The sequence below is a fragment of the Drosophila albomicans genome, chromosome X (genome assembly GCF_009650485.2).
Source record: "Drosophila albomicans strain 15112-1751.03 chromosome X, ASM965048v2, whole genome shotgun sequence".
Taxonomy (NCBI): Eukaryota; Metazoa; Arthropoda; class Insecta; order Diptera; family Drosophilidae; genus Drosophila; species Drosophila albomicans.
Window position 1 is genome coordinate 31,396,612 of NC_047627.2, and position 22,696 is coordinate 31,419,307.

Below are 22,696 nucleotides of genomic sequence, written 5' to 3' on the forward strand. Positions count from 1 at the left end.
TTAGTGTTATTTGGTATATTTTAAGTCGGTTTTTTTTTTTCAGTTTTATTGTCGTATATTATTTGGTATATTTTATGTATTGTTGTGGTATATTAGTCGGTAAATTTTGTTAATAATACCGCACTTTTTTTTTGCTTCCGAAGATTCGAATTTATACTGCAGAAATAGCTACAGTAGATTTATAATCAAACAGTTTAGAATATCTATCAATATTTTAGCTTAATTTACAGCAACTTTAAATCAAATACAATTTGAAAGAATTAAATGAATTTTTGAAGTAATTTTTCTTAGTTTATCTGATTTAAAGTTGGTGTAAAATAAACAACAATTTTAACGTCAAAAAATTGTTTTTCAATATTTGAATTCATTTTACAACAATTCAAGATGAAGTTAATTTGAAATCGACAAGAAATTTTGGCGTTTTTGTCGCTGAGAACATCCTTAAAAGTAGCGGAAAAACTGTCAACGCATTTGGCATGCAAATCGACTGACACTTTTATTTAAATCTCAATTTAAGCGCATTTTAAAAAATATGTATACATATGTACATTGATAATTTCTGATTCTGATTCTGATTCAGATTCTTATTCATTATTTTGTTTTTCTTTTTTTCCTTTTTTTCGGGTCACTCTCTCTCTCTCTTCCTCATATTTTGTTGTTATAATTTTTGCAGCTCTTTTTTATTTCATAATTTGTGTGTTAATTGAAAGCTGTGTGAGTGTGTGTGAATGTGTGTGTGTGTGTGTGGGCTTAATGATGTGTCCATCGAGTTGTTGCTGTTGTTTATAGTATATCTGCTTTCTGCTTCGCTTCAGATGACAAATTAATGAAGCGGTCGCGCACATGTATCTGATAGATACATTTGTATCTACACGTGTTCTCTGTGTGTGTGTGTGTGTGTATAAATCAAAATTTATGACTGGCTTGAAAACGTCAAATGCAACAATTTCAACTATAGCATTTAAGCTAGCAACAACAACAATAATAACAAAGGACAAACGAGAAACAACAACAACAACTATTGACGAGTAATTGCGGCGCCTTTTCACTTCCTGACAACTGGATGGGAGCAAGGGGTGAGGGGGGGGCATGACCTGCACTTAGTTTAAATGTTAATAGAGGCAATGCAAACGTCAGCGCAAAACTTTCAAACAACAATATGTGTGTGGCATGTGGCAAGCTAAGCACAAACTTTGACGCTGTCTGTGAGAGTGTGTGTGTGTTGTCCATGTGTGTGTGTGTGTGCTGGGCAACTCTATACACTCAAAAAAACGTCAACTTGTTAACGTCATTGACAATGACCAAACGAATGACAGCTGTAACTCATTCTCATTCTCATTCTCCATCTACAATTCAAACTCCTTCTCTCTGCTCTTTCTCATTTGTCTTTACTTCATGCCACTTCACTTCTCCCTCTCTCTCTCTCTCTTTCACCGCCATTAGTTGGTCTCTGGCAAAATGTTTTGCACTTCTAATGGACATCAAATTGTATCTACTTAATTGACTCGCAACTCTGTGCAACTTTGATCCCCACATCGTTGTTGTTCTTGTTCTTATTGTTGTTGCTGTTTCATTGTTGTAATTGCTGCTCTTGCTATTGCTATTGTTGTTGCTTCGTTTCTTGCTGTGTGTGCGCGAATTGCTCATAATAAACCAACTCAAGTTTATGCGTACTCATTTATCACGATAAACAGATAATTATGTGAAGAAATAATTGATTAGCAGTTTAAAATTGAGCACAGCTCTACTTAAGTAGAATCTGAAAAAAGGAAAAGATCAACAACACAGTCGAGCAAATAATATACCGCAAAAATACTAAAAATATACCAAAATATACCATACTACTACTACATTCAAAATTTACCATACAGCTCAAAATATAGTATTTGTAAATATTTAATTATAACACCAACAATGTTGTATTTAAATTGTCTCATTAATGTTGCCAATAATACTAATAATAATAAATATTCTAAGATTGTAAATATAAAAAGCAAAAAAGAAAGCCACCAGCAATCATATTCGAAAATTATACCAAATCAATATATCCTAAAAATACTTAAAATATGCAGAAATCTGCATTTGCTATATCGATTTAGTACTACTCCATTTAAAATATACCATATAAAATACAAAATATACCAAAATACTAAAAAATAAATCAAATATAATTAAATTTTTTTCTGACATTTTCCAAGAATCATCAATTCTTAAATTATTATTATTTTTACCAAACATTCTAGCTTCAAAATTACACTCGTTATTCGATATTTTTCAAAAGTAAGCGTGGCTAAATTTTGACATAAGCTTGATATTGAAATATACAAATTTGGTATTTCTCATACGAAAGATTCTTGAACAACCGTGAGCTGGTCACACTAAAAGTATTTCGCTCTCTGCTTTTTATGTTCTCTTTCTTTTTTAGATTTTTGACATAGATCGGAGAAGTGGTACAAGTGAAGAAATATAACAAGAATATATATACTTTCTAGGATCATACATGAGGCACAATGCTATAATACCCTTCTACTTTTCGAGTAAACGGATAAACAAATTTTCTACCGCATAAACGCAAAGTTCACAATTAAATTGAAGCGCCGCAAATTGAGCAAATATGCACAAAACTCAAATGTGTGTGCGTGTGTGTGTGTGTAAATAAGTATAACTATTTGATTGTTTGCTTGTTTACGCTGCATAAATGATGCAGCTAACGAGTTGAGGAGTCGAGTCAGAGTTGGGTGTGCACAAATATATCGATAACTGCGATAAATTGCCCTAAAATCGCGTTGAATGTCGAATGATGATAATGCTTAGAGCTGGCCAAAAATTTGTAACTTGAGAGTAAATCGAATGTAAAACAATCAAAACGAAAATTGCTCAACAAACAAGCGAAGAATGGCTAAAGGGAGAGACAGACAGAGAGAGAGAGAGAGAGAAAGAGAGGGAAGCCTATGCTTTTGCTTGTTGATGTCGGTTCAGTATTTTTGGCCTTTGGCCTGCAGTTCGCTGATTTTATATTTTATTTAATTTAATTTTGTGCGCTTTGCCAGCACAGCGCCTCCACTGGTTTTTGTGTGTGTGTATGTGTGTGTGTTGCCATATATACCCTGTAAATAAATAAATATATGAAGCATGCTTAACTCAGTCTAAAGAACTTTGTTGCTCGTGGTATTAAAGTGTACAAAATAAAATGATTTTCTGTGTTGGCTTCGAATGCAATGAATTTATCCGTTTTACCGTAACAAATAGATCAATGAATGATATTATTGTTGGTGATGGTCGCCAGAAGCCACAATGAACGTCGAAAAAGTGCCAATTCATAAGGTGAAATACCAGGCGAACATAAATCAACAGCAAGCAGAAATACAGCAAGTCACCGACGTATTTAGTAGCGCCATCTATGGTTTGCTCTTGCAGTCACAATCTAAATTGGTTCCCCTCAAAGTATGTCTCAAATTGACAAAGCGCGCCAATTGAAATTTAAAATTTTTGCCCAACCGACCAAATAAAAAATCCGTTAAAATTCAAAAATGGCCAAACATCCCCAAAAATCCACTATATCTCGATCATTTGATGAACGATTGGAATGTCCTTAAGCACAAGGATGACTCCTAGTAATGCAACCCGACTGACATTTCCAAAAGGATCAAAATCCTTACAGGATCCGAGAAAAATAGGACTTGTTCTAATCACAAAATAGGCTATAATTCGCGAAGGTCCTTGCGTATCCTGACAATGGATATGTCAAACGGTGTATATTAATGAGACCTATCGAGTGGCCAAAGGACATTGCAATCATGCCCATGCGGTTCTCCAATTATTCTGGAATTTGTGATTTCGAATTGAAAAATTAAGTCCTGAGGTAAGTTCGTAGTTTTTTGATGCCGATCGATAGACTTCGTCCTTGCGATCCTAGCAAGATGTGTCCCTTGAATATGTGACAGGACATGGCCGAAATAAAGCTACTTTTCGAAAAATTATCCTTGTCGCATCCTCAAAGTATGCTACACAAAATTACAGAGCGTTAATTTGAAAATTGAAGTTTGAACTCCGGTCACTTGAAGTCGCAAGGCTGAAAATAGCCAATTCTTAAGGTAAAATACCAGGAGAACATAAATCAGCAGCAAGCAGAAATACAGCAAGTCAACGACGTATTTAGTGGCGCCATCTATCATATTTAATACCGCCATCTACCGGTCTTGGAAGTACGATCAAAATGTGCCCCTCAAAGTATGCCACAAAAATTGAATACTTGTGCATTGAACGCAACGCGCCAATTTGAAATTTGAACGCTATCCAGAGAGATCAACGAACGCTAAGTGCCAATTTTAAATATGAACACATCCGGCAGATCAATGATATTGTTGTTGTTGGTCGCTTGAAGCCACAATGAACGTCGAAAAAGTTCCAATTCATAAGGTGAAATACCAGGCGAACATAAATCAGCAGCAAGCAGAAATACAGCAAGTCACTGACATGTTTAGTAGCGCCATCTATTGTCGGCACTTCCATGACGCGAGTTTGCGCACCCTCAAAGTATGCAACACGAAATTGAATATTTCTGAAATTTACCTAGCGCGCCAATTTAAAATGTAAAAACAATTTTTAAATGGTAAAATTGAAAAATATTATTTTTTTTATTAATTTTTAATTTTTTTATTAAAATTTTTTTTTTAATACAGAACGAAAGATCTTGACTTTAGTTTTTTCGGAGAAATCTTTAAGGAATTTTGAACTAAAACTTAACTTTCGATGATGGTACAACACAATTAAGATTTTAAATGGTTTTTCATTTTGATCTATTGATATATGTAATCCTCATATTTGTGTTGAGGTTTGGTTTATTTTTTTTATATTTGATACTCCTGTGATGTTAAGGTACTTTAAATTTGCTGTACAGATTCTTCACTTAATAAAATGAAACATCCAAAAAAAAAAAATCTTTTGATAAACGCTATTAACAACAATTTGAAATGGCTTTTCATTTTCAGCTGTGCAGAAGTTGTCTTTTGATGTAAACGATATCATTGCCGATCTATGGATCGTGCTTCTCGTATGGCAGCAGAGTAGACACATGGAACATGATCTCGATGTTGCACCAGTTGATATAAAAGGAGAATAGACCTGAGCGAGAGAGGGAGAAAAAGATAGAGAAAAAACAGTAGTAGAAAAAGAGAAAGAATGAGAGCTTGATAAATAATTTTACCTGTTAGGTCATGCACCGTATCAAGGACACCTTTGTATTTATCAAAGCCACGGAGTCGAACACGATCGCCGAACAGCGTGAGGAACTCATCGAAGAGCGGTAAACTTTCATTATTGTCCAGAATTTGATCTTCCGAATATTGATCCTCTTTGACGAAAATGATGCCAACTTTTAATTTGGATTTTATAAAAACCTAATCGAGAGAGAATAAATTATGGTCAATTAAATGAAATACATTAACAACTAGCAATTCAAATATTGAAATACTTCAGCGCTACCAATCAAAAACATTGTGACAAATTGTTAACGCTTCATTTTATGTAACCAATGCAAATATTCACAGAGATCTAAATATTCCAACTATAAAAGAAGAGATAAACAAATATAGTAAGAAATATACTGACAGACTTCATAATCATGTAAATAATTTAGCCCTAGGTCTTTTAGACAATAGCTCAACTTATAGAAGACTTAAAAGATTTCACATTCTTGATCTCCCTGAAAGGTAAATTTAAGTAAACAAGAAGTTATATTTAATAGCAGGTTTCACTGGAAATCTGCTATTCCTGTTATGTAAATATTAGTCATAAAATTTACTTATTGTCTTAAGACAGATTGTAAATAAAAATAAAACGAAAAAAAAAAATTAAATGAAATACATTAATAGATTAATAGAGTTCCTTCTCGCTCCCGTAGATAAGAAAATTTTATTAGCTATATAGAAATATATATACAATAATATTTCACTACAAATAATTCTCATATATCCACATTGCACATTACTGGATATCTGTTGATCGAACATTTGCGGCTTTCCAAACAGCAAAAAAAAAAAAAAAAGACACTTTTGTGTGTGCATTTTATTTTTATTTTAATTTTAATCCAATTTCAGCACACATAAAAGGCCAGAACAGAGTGCAGCACACACACACACATACATGATAGACATATGTATCTGTCTCTATTGTATGTGTTTTTTTTTTATATATATATACATATATATTTTTTCGATGATTTTTTTGTGTGTTGGGGGAAGGCTTGCGGCAAAATATATTAAAAGCTACTTACAAAGTGCACAACCAAACGGTTACGTCTCTGCGTGAGTGTGTGTGTGTGTGTGTGACTGCACACACACATGGATATACAATTACAATGCTGTGGTTTCATATGAAGAGCTATGGGCGAAAGAAAGGATTGCAAGCAGGGGCCAACGATGATGATGATGACGATGATGACGTTGATGATGATGATGCAAGTGATTCATGCGGAAAACGAGCAACAATTTTGGTTTACCAGACAGACAACAGCAGAGCGACAACAACAACAACAACAACAACAATGTGTGGCTGAGCTTACATGTGTTTATAGCTTGTCGTTGTTGCAGCACGTCGCCTGCTGTTTCAATTTTATTATGAGCACATTCTATTTTCCCCAACAACAACAAAATTAAAACGCAACTAGAAAGAGACAACAACTCGAAGAGAGCGAGAGCGAGGGCATGCTGCATTTTAATAACACACCAAAAAGAACAACAAAATGGATTAAATCATTTGCAAAATTCACTTCGCGTCTGCATCGCCAGACCCCGCTAAATGGCCTAATAAATCTGCGTTGCGTATACGCAACATGAGCCTAATGAAGCCGACTACGCAACGTGAAGCAGCGAGAGACAAAGAGTGAAAGAGTGAAAGAGAGGGGTAGCTGAGACCAAAAGTTAAGCAAGCTGCGCAACAAGTGAAACACAAAATAGACTAGAGAATGCTCTGCACGTAAAGTAAATACTTCGAAATACGGATAAATAATGTAAATAAATATAATTTGTAAAACTTCCAACAACATTATCAATACCAACATTTTACTTCACTCTAGTTTTAAAATTATGCTTGTCGTAAAAATGGTTATTTATAACATTCCCTATTCAATTTGATTACATTAAGTTACACAGAAAGAACAAAATGTGCAAAAAATAAAGACTAAAATCAAGAATCAAGATTATATGATGCTAAAATTTAACAAAGAAGGTTTACTCTTATGTATATCTAAATCAAAATTTCTTGTAATAAATATAAATGTAATTATACCCGCTACCCATAGGGTAGAAGGGTATTATAACCTTGTGCCAGCAGGAAATGTATGTAACAAGTAGAAGGAGGCATCTCCGACCCTATAAAGTATATATATTCTTGATCAGCGTCAACAGTCGAGACGATCTAGTCATGTCCGTCTGTCCGTCTGTGTGTCTGTCCGTCTGTCCCTATGAACACCTAGATCTCAGAGATTATAAGAGATAGAGCTATAAATTTTTTTCGACAGCATTTGTTATGTTTGCACGCAGATCAAGTTTGTTTCAAATTTTTGCCACGCCCACTTCCGCCCTTGCAAATCAAAAAAAATCGAATAACAAGCGTAATTTTAAAGCTAGAGTTACAAATTGTAACAACTGTAGTGGTTACGATTCCTACAAATTTGGTTGCGATCGGATAGAAATCATCGAAGTTATTAAAAAAATAATTTTGTATGGGCAAAAACGCCTACTTACTAGGGCTGAGTTGCTTTGGCTAACAATCTGGTATATTGTGCCGTCTATGGTATATTTTGAATGCGGTGTTATATCACAATATATACCACAAATACCATTTGGTATATTTTTAGTATTTTGTAGTATATTTGGTATATTTTGAGAAAAAACCCGCAAAATATATTGCTTTTATTCAAAATGGGTAGCGGGTATCTCACAGTCGAGTACACTCGACTGTAGCTTTCTTACTTGTGTTGGTTATATAGATAAGCTTTGATTATTTAATATAATGTGTAAATATAATAATTAATAATTATAATAATAACAATAATAATGTTAATTAATAATATGTGTAAGTATGTGATTAATTTAAATAATACTGCTTCCTACTGGCAACTGATTTCATGATATACCATTGAGTGCAAAATACACTAGATTGTATACAAATATACCACAAAAATACTAAAATATGTTAAAGGCTATACATTTGGTATACTGATAAAGTATACCATAGAGTACTAAATTGTCAAACAAAGATAATATACTACAAAAATACTAAACTATACCAAATGGTATATTTAGTAGAGCATTCAATAGAGAAAAAATAAAACCAAATTGTCAAATTGTCCCACACAAAATAATTTTCTAATTTGTATCTGATTGCAACAAAATTTTGAGGAACCACAAAAATACTGTAGTTATTATTTAATATACCGCAAATATAGCTATAAAATGATAAAACTAAAAGAAAAGACATTAAATTAAAAAAAATTGCAGCCATATTTAGTGAAATTAAAATAATAAAGCAGATTCTATTAACACTCGAATGTGAATTCAATTTGGAATTTGGTTGCTGCTCAGATTAAGCATACGTCTAGTTGTCCCTAAGGCGAAGCAAAGTGAAGCAATGCTTATGTCAGTGCAACTAATGGCAATAATTGTGTGCTATCTATATTGTGTATGTGTGTGTGTGTGTGTCGCAAATGCCACACGTTGCAGTTGCATGTGGCAAGTTGATTACATGACTGGCAAATATGTGCATCATTATTGTAAGACTCCAACTGCAGTCTCCATTTTCTTTCCAACTACCTTTCTCTCTTTCTGTTTCTGTCTCTCTCTCTCTCTCTCTCTTTCTCTTGAGGACACCAGCAGCCTTGTCGTGTCTGAAGTGGCAGCAAACGCATTTGTTGAAAGAAGTCAAATGCACTCGAGTGGATAATTCAATATGGGGAACAAATTGTTTTAAACACGTTTCATTAGATTTCGCATTGCAAATTCAATTGCCACACACACACACACACACGCACACACACATATACACATTTAAATTCTAAATAAGCAACAACAACAAAGCTCAATCGAAACCTCAGTGAAGTGAAGTGCTTGCATATTGTTTTTGCCACTGACAACTGAAAGATTGAATTGAACTTTTGCATTGAAGCGAGTTTTCGGGTTTCGAATGTGAGGTTGAGAGCTCCTCAATGTAATTGTGAATTGATTGCTGAAGTGTAGCGAAAGTCACAATAGCAAACAGCAAAAGTTAGCCGGAGTCAATAGAGTACCAACAACAACAACAGCAACAACAACAACAACAACGATTGCGAATCCGTTTCCGATTGCGATTGCGATTGGGATGCGATCAATTCGCCTCGCTGCAATGCGATGCGATTTGTCTTGTGTCAGATTTGAGTGACAGAACAGTTTGTTTTTTCCTACCACACACACACACACACACACTCACACACACTCACACATGCAGCTACCATGTTGCATGTAGCATTTTGCTATAGCAACCAGGCGACACAATATCTCCCACCTACAAATGTGCAAATATTTGATTTGCACTTTCTCAATTCTAGTTCTTTGTCTCTATCTCTCTCTCTCTCTCTCTTACTTTCTCTCTCTCTCTCTCTGTCTCTCTATTCTTTGGTCATTCGTTCATTACGAACTCACACATTCCATTTCGAGTATTGTTGCATTGCTTTATTCATTCGCATTTGACCAAAGCATTTATCGTTTTGTGATTTGATTAACTCATTGACATCGCTGACGCAATGCATGAGAAAATTGCTTTTGGCTGCAATTCTAAACGAATTACAATTCATGAAATCACTTCATTAATTATTTTACACATTACTAGAAGCTCATTTAATAACACTAGTTGCATTCCTTTAATTTAAAAGCGCACAAGTTATGAATAAAAGAATTCAATTTGAAATCAATATGAGAACAGATCTTGGTATAATTTGAATTTATGCTATATGTAGTAAATATATTTATATTTGTATTTTTTTTTAATATTAATATTCCAATATTTTGTGGGTATATTTTCACAATTATAGTATTTTCTCGGTATATTAATGTTGCATATTTAAGTATATGAAGTATTGAATTATTTTGTGGTATATTATTTTTAATATGTTTGTTTTTGGTATACTTTTCTTTTATATCTAAGTTTTTTTTTTGTTGTTATATTTATTTTATATACTCAAGTAATTTTTTGATATATTATTGTTAAAAATTGACTATTTTACCGGTATATTCATGTTGTTAACTATTTTATCGTTGCATTTTATTGGCATATTTTTGTATTTTTCGTATATCATTATATAATATCAATTTTCTGTTTTTTTGGTATATATGTATATCTATTTTTGGTATATTCATTTATATATTATCGTTTTTGGTATAGTGATTTTTTATATCGTGGATATTTTTTCTTCACGAGTATATTTATTTCGTATATGCAAGTATTATTTCGGTATACAAATTTTGATAATTGTAGTATTTTCTCGGTATATTTAAAAATTTGATCACTATAGTTAATTGATGTATTTTAGTAGTTTTTCGGTAGATTATTCACTATAGTTAATTAATGTAATTTAGTAGTTTTTCGGTAGATTATTTTTTGTAGTTTCGTTTTAGGGTATATTAATTTTCTATACTTAAGTATATTTTCGGTATATTCATTTTAATAATTGAAGAATTTTAGCAGTACATTCATGTTGAATATTTAAGTATTTTTGTTGTATATTATTTTTTATATTTGATTTTTTTTTGTGATAGATTTTTTTTATGATTAAGTATTTTTTGTATCTTAACTGTATATTAATTATCAAATTCTACACTTTTTTGGTCTATTAATTTAGAACATTTTCATGTTTTTTTGGCTTTTTCTATTACTTATATCTTTATTTTAATACAATACAACTCTTTTTGCATTTGCATTGCATTTTTCTTTTAGTTCAACTCTAATGATTAAACCCCCTTTAAAGTCAACTTTAATCGTTGCCTGCTTAAAGTTGAAATAATTTCTTCATTTTTGATGTTGACGTTTCGCTCGCCTTGAGAAAAGTTGCTTCGAGCCTTGCGTCGATTTCCGTTGACTGATTTGGAGCACATGTGTTTTTAGGGGGCGAGCGAACACAGGTAGCGAAGTATTAAACAGATGAAGAAGCAGCAACAAACAATGAAGGGGCAACAACAACAACGACAACAACAACAAAAGCAATGATGTGCCTGAAGACAAGACGCCCTCGTTAAGTGCCACAACCAGAGAGTTTCGCCGCGGAGTTCTTGGGCGCCACTTCATTGAGAGCAGCTTTCGTTTTTTTTCTTTTTTCCTTTTTATACCCGCTACCCATAGGGTAGAAGGGTATTATAACTTTGTGCCGACAGGAAAAGTATGTAACAGGTAGAACGAGGCATCTCCGACCCTATAAAGTATATATATTCTTGATCAGCGACAACAGCCGAGACGATATAGCCATGTCCGTCTGTCCGTCCGTCCATATGAAACACTGGATCTCAGAGACTATAAGAGATAGAGCTATAATTTTTTTTCGACAGCATTTGTTATGTTTGCACGCAGATCAAGTTTGTTTCAAATTTTTGCCACGCCCACTTCCGCCCCCGCAAATAAAAAAAATCGAATAGCAAGCGTAATTTTAAAGCTACAGCTGCGAATTTTGGTATAGAGTATATAGTAGTTATGATTTCTGAAAATTTGGTTGCGATCAGATAAAAATTATGGAAATTATTACTGGGGGTCTTACTTATGATTCCTGAAGTTATTAAAGAAATACTTTTGTATGGGCAAAAAGGCCTTCTTACTAGGGGTCTTAGTTGCTTTGGCTGACAATCTGGTATATTGTGTCGACTATGGTATATTTTGAATGTGGTACTACATCGATATACCAAAACATACCATTTGGTATATTTTTAGTATTTTTTAGTATTTTCGGTATATTTTGAAAAGAATACCTCAATATTTTGCCTTTATTAAAAATGGGTAGCAGGTATCTCACAGTCGAGTACACTCGACTGTAGCTTTCTTACTTGTTTTTTATTACTGCCAGCCACGCCCACAGCCCACAGTCCACAGCCCACTGTTGCGAAGTTGTGCTTCATATTTTGGCAGTTTGCCGCTTATTGTATTATATTGTATGCGTTGTATTGTCGTGTGCCAAGTTCTTTTCACAACGCTTGTTGCTTTAATCTTAACCTTCCCCCAGACAACAACTCTCCCTCGCTCTCCCTCTCTCTCTCTCTCCCTCCTCTAGTCTCTGCGCACTGCGACTCATTATGCGCTTAATTTTCGCTTTTCATTTTCAATTGCCATAATTTAGTTTTATTTCGCTTCATTTTCGGCTGCGGCAAAGGAGCCAAAACTTTTGCCCACAAAAGCAGCCAAGGCATATTTCCATTTTTGGCGCAACAACAGCAAAAAAAAAAAAAACACCCAAGCTGCGTCTGATTACATCATAAGAAATGCGTAATAATTGCGTTAACATAACGCGGACTCCTCCTCCTTGCGTTTTTCTTTCTTTTTTTTTTACCTGGCCAGCATCTTACAGCAACACGCAATGGGCGTGGCGAAACGAGTGTCGACAAATAAAAAAAACTTCAGTGAATAAAAAATGGAAAGTTGGAAAGAAATGCTCCGGCAAACGACAACTGAAATGAAAATGAAATGCTGCAAACTTTTCACAAATTGTTTTTACCGACGCGCTGCGCTTTTAAAAATTTCATTTATATCCTCTGCCACTCTGACACTCTGCCAATGTAAGCGCTGCATGACGGCGTTGCCAGATCGAACAAAAAGCCACAAAGAGAGCAGTGATTATCAAATTACTCTCGATATTAAGTTAAAGAGTTGTGCACTACTTTTTAAAGTATAAGAAAGAAAATGTATATGAAAGAAAAGATATTTAAAGAAAATATTATTTACACAAATTATAAACAATTGAGATACTCGTTACCCATTTTGAATAAAAGAAATATATTTTCCGATATTATTCTCAAAATATACCAAATATACTGCAAAAATACTAAAAATATACCAAATGGTATATTTGGTATATCGATATAGTACCGCATTATACCAGATTGTCAAAAAAAATACCAAAAATAAATGAACAATTATGTAATTGAATTTCATCATATTGAGAACTATTTCAGCTCGTTGTAAAGTGCAGTAGTATATCGATATACCAAATGTCATATTTGGTATATACTTCAGTATATTTTTGTATTTATTGCTCTAGCTGACAATCTGGTATATTTTAGTGCTCTATGGTAAATTTTAAATGTGGTACTATATCAATATACCAAATATACCATTTGGTATATTTTCAGTATTTTTGTAGTATATTTGGTATATTTTGAGAAAAATACCGCAAAATACATTTCTTTCATTTAAAATGGGTAGCTGGTATCTCACAGTCGAATACACTCGACTGTAGCTTTTCTACTTGTTTTTTCTGTATATTAATTTTGTAGTATTTTGTAGTATTGTAGTATTTTGTTGGCTGACAATCTGGTATAATTATATGTCTAAGGAATATTTCGAATGTAGTTATATACCTTCAGTTTTTTTTTAGAATTGTTGCGGTATATTCATTTGGTAGATTTTGAAATGAATACCGACAGTGGCTTTCTTTCTTGTTTACATTCAAAATAATACAACAACTTGATGCGACTACAAATGAAGTTGAAGAAGTTGTTGTTCAGTTAAAGCAGGCATTGATTTAAACAACAGGTTTGCCCTTTACGCTTTTTGGAATTCAATCTAAGCGAAAACTTAAATTGTTAAAAGAAAGAAAAGTGAAAAAAGGTTTTTTCGTAAGTATCCACCATGAATGCATACTTTGACTCTTACTCCTCTGAACTTCTGAATTAGAAGCATCAATATGGTGTACACTACAGTTGACTATTATGAATACCTCGTGCTATCATTATGGAGTTTCATTTTCATGTTCGCTTTATTCCTTCGCTGGCCAATAGACGCCTTTGGCATTCCACTTGTGCGACATCCACGGCGGCGATTGCAAATGGTCTATAGATGGTTCAAAATAATTCTCATCTTAATGTTTATCGATTTAATTGGCACACAGTGCCGAATGGGAGAGAGAGACCTCTACGATGAGATGATTACACAATTGGATTAATTATGAAGAAAAGAAAAATAATCATGAATATATGAATATGAAGAACACTGTTTTAACATAAATAAAACTCATTTAATAAACGAAAGTGACCTTTTATTTTCGATCTATTCCTAATAGAAATGTAAAAATGTGAAAAGTATAAAGTATAAACTAAATACAGATTATATAAATTCTTTACAAGCGTCACCTGTTGTCGCATACCACACACAGCCACAATTAAGTCTCAACTTGAGCTGAATATTACAAGAAAGTGCTTTAACCGTATTGCTTTCTTGCTTGCCGCATTCAATTCTTATCAAAGCAGTGCACAAAAACTACCAAGAAGGGAAAACAGCATAAAGTATAGTGAGAACTAAGAGGCGAACAACTCACTATAAATCAGTTCCAATGAAATATCATTAGCGCCAGACCCAGAGTTGAATGTGTTCCAACAAAAAGTCTACCAACTGTGGTCTGTGCTCTGTGCCTTGGCAAAAAGCGAAACGTATGCAGCTCAAGTCAAAGGATTCGACCAGGACTCGCTTCATTTCCCCCCCTCCCGCTCTCTCTCTCTCTCTCCCTGTCTCTCTCCCACTTTCTGTGCGTCGCTTCTGGGGCTGCAAGTTATACGAATTCCAATTGGCTTTAGAGATGGCAAAGAAATTGGCTTTTGTTAGACAAAAGCAAGTAAATAATAATGCAATCAAATATTGCTCTTTCATTTAATTAAATGCCATACTCGTATTTATAATATCAGCATTTCAAATAATTAAAAAATGTTTGTCATCAATTTCGAATCAATTTGAAAGCTTAACTAAGAAAATGTTGTGTTTCTATTATTTTAAATAGGTTGCCAAAAAAAATATATGAAATTGCAATTTATTCATTTCAAGTAAATCTAAGCAGAGTAAAAATGGAAATTTATTCATTTGGAATATATTTGCGAACTTTTTTGTTATTTTATTTAGGTAAACCTTATACGTATACGTAATAATATATTATTATCAGACTGAAATTATATTACGCTATTTCATGCTTTTGCTTCAACTCTAATTTCAAATATTTGAAAAGTGCAAACAAAATACGTATACGTTATATTAGTTGAGTACGGTTCAGCTTATGTAACTCATACGTATACGTAATATTCTGATATTGGCAGTCAGAAATTATTTGATTTATTTATCTTTTCCGCTTAATTTCCAGTTTTCAGGTACATGATAAATACGTGTACGTAATATTATTTATATCTTAATTTTCCAAAATATTAGCTAATACAAATTGAAGTTGTTTCACTTCATTTGCGTTCTAATTATTAGAAAACATTTGATACTAGTGTTGACTTTTGGCCACAAACAAATTATTAATTATAAATGGTGTCAGATTCATGATGAGTTATGAGCTAATTGAAATTTAAATGCCTGCTGTGTTGCATTGTAATCAAATATTCAGCCATCTCTCACCTTTTGTCATCTATGTACATATGGGTAATTCTCTGGTAAATGTCGCGTGCGAACAGTTTTACAGTGACATAAAAGAACATAAACTAAAACAATTTAAAAATTAAGTGAAGTTTTTTCTTAAAGCTTTGGATTAACACTATTTTTAGAGCTAACATTGATTTAAGTAACTTATTCTGTTTTTCGATAAAATATATAAATTCGTTCATTTTTTGGTTTTGCGTACGAATTTGTTAATTTTTGCAATTATCAGAACAGAAAAAAAAAGCAGAAAAAAAATTCCAAAACCATTCTTAGCTCTAATTAAAGTACTAATCTAAAGCTAGAAAAATAACCCTTACTTATTTTTAAAATTGTTTCAGAATATGTTTTTTTTTTGTAACTGAAAAGCTGGTCGCACGCGACATCCCTCAATTCTCATATTTTATTTTTTTGTGATTTAAACACGACACGCGTTCATCTCTAATTGGCTTCTCTCACATTTATTTGAGAGTGGGGTTTGCTTTTTGCCTTCGACTTTGCCTTTGGCACCGGCTGCGGCTGTAAAAACTTGAAAAATTGATTGAGCACGTGAATAACAGCAAGTGAAATGCAACAGCAAGAAAGGGGAGCCGAAGCGTGAGCGTCGTCGTCAGCGTGTAATGGAGGTGCAGCAGATACATGTTTGCACATACAAATGTATCTGCTTGCAACACTCAACTCGACTCCTTGACGCAGCTTGTCTTGACTCTCTGTCTCTTTCCCTGGCAATAAAATGTACAACATGCGTGGGAGTTGACGACGATGACGACGACGACGACGACGGAGGGGCTCAGAGCAGTGAACAAATCCTCCAACTGCATTTTGCGCATTTGTATGCCAAAAACTACCAAGGAGTTACACAAAAACGTCGTCAAAGTGCTCGACTAACTGTTCAATACAAACTTGCAATACCCTTCAATTTCTCTGTTGTGCTAAACTGAAAAGTATGCTAGAAAATTTGTATAAAGTATTTGATTGACAATCTAAAAGTACACTAAATGCGTATACGTAATATTTTCAAAACGAAAAATGCACTAAGTATGTGTACATAATAATTCTTTTTTAATGAGTTTCAGTGATCAACTAATAAGTGGCGAATACGTATACGTAATATTGTTTAAATACTGTAAATAACCATACATAATATTTATTCTTTCATCTCTTGAAAATATTTAATACTCTCCTGATAGTTTACTAGAACATTGGTTTAAAGTACAACGTATACGTAATATTTTATTTCTAATCATAAAAGTATACTAAATGCGTATACGTAATATTTTACTTTAAAATCGAAAAAAGTATACTTAAGGCGTATACGTAATGTTTAATTTTCAAATCGAAAAATGCACTAAATATTATATGTGTACATATGTGTACAATATTTTGTATACGTAATATTGTTTGAATAGTATAAAAAATATTGTTTGAATACTATGAAAATATTTTATACTCTCCCGGAAGTATACTAGAAAATTGGTTTCAAATACAACGTATACGTAATATTTTATTTCTAATCATAAAAGTATACTAAATGCGTATACATAATATTTCTGTTCATTATCATTTTGTGTGCGCAACAAATAAACATAAAATACATATACTACTGTGGGCAAAAAGTAAGGTGAATTTGTTTGTAAAATGAAAAATCTTTATTTATTTTTCTAAATCAATATCATTCCCTTCAAAGTGATCCCCTCCCGATAAAATACACTTATGCACACTTTTTTTCCTATCCTCGAAATATGCCAAATAGTCTCTTTTCGATATAGCCATCAGTGCCTTCTTCGATTTAGCTTTTATCTCCTCAATCGACTCGAAACGCATTCCCCGAAGTGGTCTCTTCAGTTTTGGGAATAGTCAGAAGTCACACGGAGCCAAATCAGGCGAATACAGTGGTCTTGGAACGATATGCGTCGAATTTTTTGCGAAATGGTCAAGAAAAACGTGTACAGAAATTGGTCGTTTTTGGTACCAAACGAGATTTGACTTTTCGTAGGCCCAAATGGTCTTTCAAAATGGTTTTCACAGATCTTTCTGATATTCCGATCATATCAGTAAGGTCTCTAATAGTCAACCGACGATTTTTGCCTCCACTTTGTTGACGTGTTGGCCATGTGTTAACGTCGATTGTCGTCCGGAGCGCTCCAAGTCATCAACACGTTCTCGACCCTCTTTGATGTCTTTGTACCACTTAAAAACATTTTTTTTGTGACATGGTAGAATCACCAAAGGTCTTCCGCAACATCCTCAACGTTTCCGCAGCCGAAATTTCATTCGGCAAACAAAATTTGATGGCACTTCTCATTCAGACATTGTAAAAAATCGAAAAATGCACTCTTGGTCGTTTGGAAAACACAAGCGTAAATATATTTCTGATAATGACATTCAAATGAAATTTGGCCAGATGTCATTAACAGTCTTGCCAACTTAAGAAAAAAAGAATTAGGCCGAATTGTTAGGCCCGCGAAGTTTAAATTGAAAATTCACCTTACTTTTTGCCCACAGTAGTACGTAATATTATGTGAGCACGTAATTTTTGATTATCAATCTTATAAGTAAATCTAATATACGTATACGTAATATCAATTGCCTATCAGTTACCTGAAGTTATAGTAGGCTAGTTCATGTTTTTGCTGTTTCATACAAAATACGTATACGTAATTTTAGCTGAGTACTGTCCAGCATATATATCATATACGTATACGTAATATTATAATACAAAATCTGCAGCTAGTAATTATATTTCGCTTTTTGTACAACTTTGCAGCTTAATTTTCAGTTTTAAATACTAGTATATGAAAATTACGTATACGTAATATTATTTGATAGTACGTATACGTAATATTATTTGATAGTACGTATACGTAATATTATTTGATAGTACGTATACGTAATGTATCTTCACAAATACTCAACGGGTAATGGAATAATACGTTTACGTAATATTATTTGATAATACGTATAAGTAATATTTTTTGGTAATACGTATACGTAATATTATTTGATAATACGTATACGTAATATTATTTGATAATACGTATACGTAATATTATTTGATAATACGTATACGTAATATTATTTGATAATACGTATACGTAATATTATTTTATAGTACGTATACGTAATGTATCTTCACAAATACTCAACGGGTAATAGAATAATACGTATACGTAATATTATTTGATAATACGTATACGTAATATTATTTGATAATACGTATACATAATATTATTTGATAATACGTATACGTAATATTATTTGATAGTACGTATACGTAATGTATCTTTACAAATGCTCAACGGGTAATGGAATAATACGTATACGTAATATTTTTTGATAACAAGCAACTACAAAAATATTACGTATACGCAGCGAAAATTTCTTTTGCTAAGCAACATTTTGAATTACTTTTAAAGAATAAAATTTCGAGTCTCTTAACAAATTTAATTGGCATTTTATTTAAAATATAATGCATGACTGTTGCATAGCATTAAACGCAAGTCATAGGCTCGGCTTTTGCAGAGCATTACAAAGAAAAATAGCTGAGTGGCATTATTGCAGTTGTAGTTTTGCACTGTTGTTGTTCTTCTGCTTCGAGTTGAAGTTCTTGCCGCTGAGGCCAAAAAGAAACACACAGACAGACAGACGGACAGACAGACAGACAGACAGACAGACAGACAGACAGACAGACAGTCAGATATGGCAACAGTATCATTTTCACAGACTGCCTATTCTCTCTCCAGCCACAAGAACAAGAGTTCCGCCCCCTCGCTTGAAGCTTGAAGCTTGTTGCAACTGTTGGCAAACTGGCAAACTGGCAAACTGGCAGCTGGCAAACGAAGGGCATAAGCAGCACGTAGCTTTGTAGCTAAAACACCACGTAGCATTATCGATGTAATCACCGGATAAGCTAACAAGTTGCCAGGATTTTCACGCACAGACGAGATGCAAGAGACAGCGAGAGAGACAGAGAGAGATAGAGAAGGGAAAGACAGGCAAAATTGCAACCAAACAGCGTGCGAAAAAGAAGCAAAGAAAAAAAAAACCAAAAAAAAAGAATTTTCTTCTTGCAGTATTTTTCTTATTTTTTGTTTTTGCTGTCAACATTTTATAGTTTCACTCGACATCGATACGCTAGAGGAGCGAGGGAGGAAGGGAGGAATATCCCAGGTACTTACTTAGTATGGATAAACTGTTTTGATAACTAAAAACGTTCAAGTTATTGATATTGAAAATATTGTATGGAATTTGTTATTATGCTCGGCAAGAGAAGTAGTTCGTAGTTCGTTTTGCAGGTAAACAACCAACAAGAGAAATGGGTGAGAAGTGCATTGAAATTGGCTGAGAGAAAGTGCAAGTTAAACAGCGAGCAATGGAAGAAATTCAATTTATGAGCTGACTGCAAAAAGGTTACCTTAAGTTGAAATAGTTCATTTGATTAATAACAACAGAGGTAGCTGCAACTCATTAATCAGAAATAGGTTTATGAATTTTCAAAATCTTTTTAATTGCAAATGAATATATGAAATGTAATAATAATAATTATAATAATATTATACAGAAAAAAACTGATATTGCTTTTCTTTAAATACAAATATTGTATAAATAATAATGTAAGGAAACTACAGTCAAGTGTTCTTGACTACCCATTTTAATATAAGCAAATAAGTGTGGTATTATTTTTAAAATATACCAAATAATATACCGCAACACAAATACCGAAGGCCATATTTGTTATATCGATGAAGATGAAGAACTATATGGTATGAAGTAGAATACTTTACTTTGAATGTAATGGTATATCGATATACCAAATATAGCATTCGGTATCTTTTTATAAGTTTTAAGTTTTCAAGTATTTTTTAGGAATAATACCGCATTGTTTTGTATTTATTGATAACAATTTATGGTATATTTGAAATATATTAGTATATCGATATACCAAATATAGCATTCGGTATATTTTTAGTAATTTTAAATTTTCAAAAATATTTACGGAATAATTTCACATTGCTTTACTTTTATTGATAAAAATTTATGGTATATTTTAAATATATTAGTATATCATATTTAGCATTCAGTATATCTTAGCAGTTTTTTGGTATATTAATTAAAAATACATATTAATAATGGTAAACTTGTATCGAAAGTAAGCAAATAACAACAAATTTTATGAAATTTTAGTTATTTTACAACAAATAGAATACGAATTCTTAAAAACTAGAAATATAGCAAAAATCACTTTAAACATTATATTGATAATGTAAAAGGAAAAGAAACATAAGTCAGAAATCTACAGTCGAGTATGCTCGACTGTGAGATACCCGGTACCCATTTTGAGTAAAAACAAAATAGTGGAGAATATATCAAATTAATATACTGATATTTGGTATGTTGATATAATAGTAAGTACAAAATATACCGTAAGTACAAAATATACCAGATTCTCAGCCAAATCAACTAAATAGTCTTTTTTCCCAATACAAAAGTATTTCCTAAATACTTGGAATTGTGGCGAAAGTGTAATTTGGAATTGGCGCCCACATAGTTTGCTGCCACACGAAATGATTAGAGACGCCACGGGGCAAAGGTTAAGGTGTAAACGGTAAACTGCAGAAAACTGAAAGCTACCAAAAACTGCGAAAAATACCATAAAACGAAATGAAACGAAACGAAAACGAGCTGAGCGCGATTCGATAGCTGGCTAACTGACTGAGAAGGGGGCAATTTATGGCCACACTTGGGGAATAGAAATAAAATTGCAAATATTTAGCAAAATATATGCACAGTTGGTGTTCGAATTGGAGTTGGCGTTGGAGTTGTGGTTGTGTTCAGGAGAGCGTCAAGGACTCAAGGACTCAGTGGTCTAGGTATTTGCAGAGTTGTGTATCGTTCATGTCTATGACAGCAGAAGCCACAGCACTTTTAGCTGCAAAAATATGCGCCAGAAGCATGCGACTGGCTTCAGAGAGAGAGAGAGAGACAGAGGCGTAGGGGGCGTGACAATGGCAACATGTTGCCTTGTACACATGGCTTGTTGTTGTTGTTGCTTCTCTCTTATATTGTTTCGAACGGACGCATCAATTTCTAGCCAACTTTAAACTAAATAAAAAGCTAAACAAAAAAAAAGAGGAGTGTGTGGGGCATGCAACATGCCTGTATAATATCAACTTTGAAAAGAAAGTGCAGCAGCAGAGCCAAGGCAAGCCCAGGCAAAGGAAAGGAAAGGATTCCCCCGTTGCAGGCGCTTAAGAAGTTTCAGACATGAAATCAATTTGTCTTCCAACTCCCACGAAAATAAAAACCGAGGCGAAAACGGCAAACACGGGCGATATATATGTATCTACATATGTAAGTATGTATGTTGCACACAAAACCAGCAAATGGCCAAACGGGCAACGAACGAGCAAGATACAGCCAAACAACAACAACCACAACAACAATGCCTAAAAAATGAGAATCAAAAAAGGTTAAAAAAAAAAATCAACAACAACAAAACCATGCAAAATGCAGCCGGAAAACTTAAAAAGCAAAAATACAATTCCAAACGCCTCTCAAATGCTCTCTAAGGTGGGCAAAAGAATTGTCCGAGAATGATGTATCACATACTATATATAGTACCAATAGCTTATAGAAATGTAGCTGTAATTGAATATTACTAATTGGTAGTATCTTTATACTATAATAGTTAAATAAACAACAAAATTGAAAAGTGCAAAGTAAATGTCAAACGATGAAAGATATTTTATAATTTTTAATCGAAAACTTGTAAATTCATAAAATTTACTTATTATCGATTATATAGATTGTAAATAAACAAAAAAAGAAAAAAACTGATTGTAACTGAAATGGAATGTTTTGATGTTGAACAAGAATAAACTATGATGAGAAAACTAAAAAAAAAATTGCATTAATTCTTCCAGTCAGTAACTTCCCTTTTTTTTTGCTGAATAATAATTATTACTATTTTTGTGAAATTACGAATAATAGCAGGCTTTCAGGCTGCTTAACAATAATAAACGATCAATTTACATTTATAAAAATAGATTTACTTACCTTAAGATTG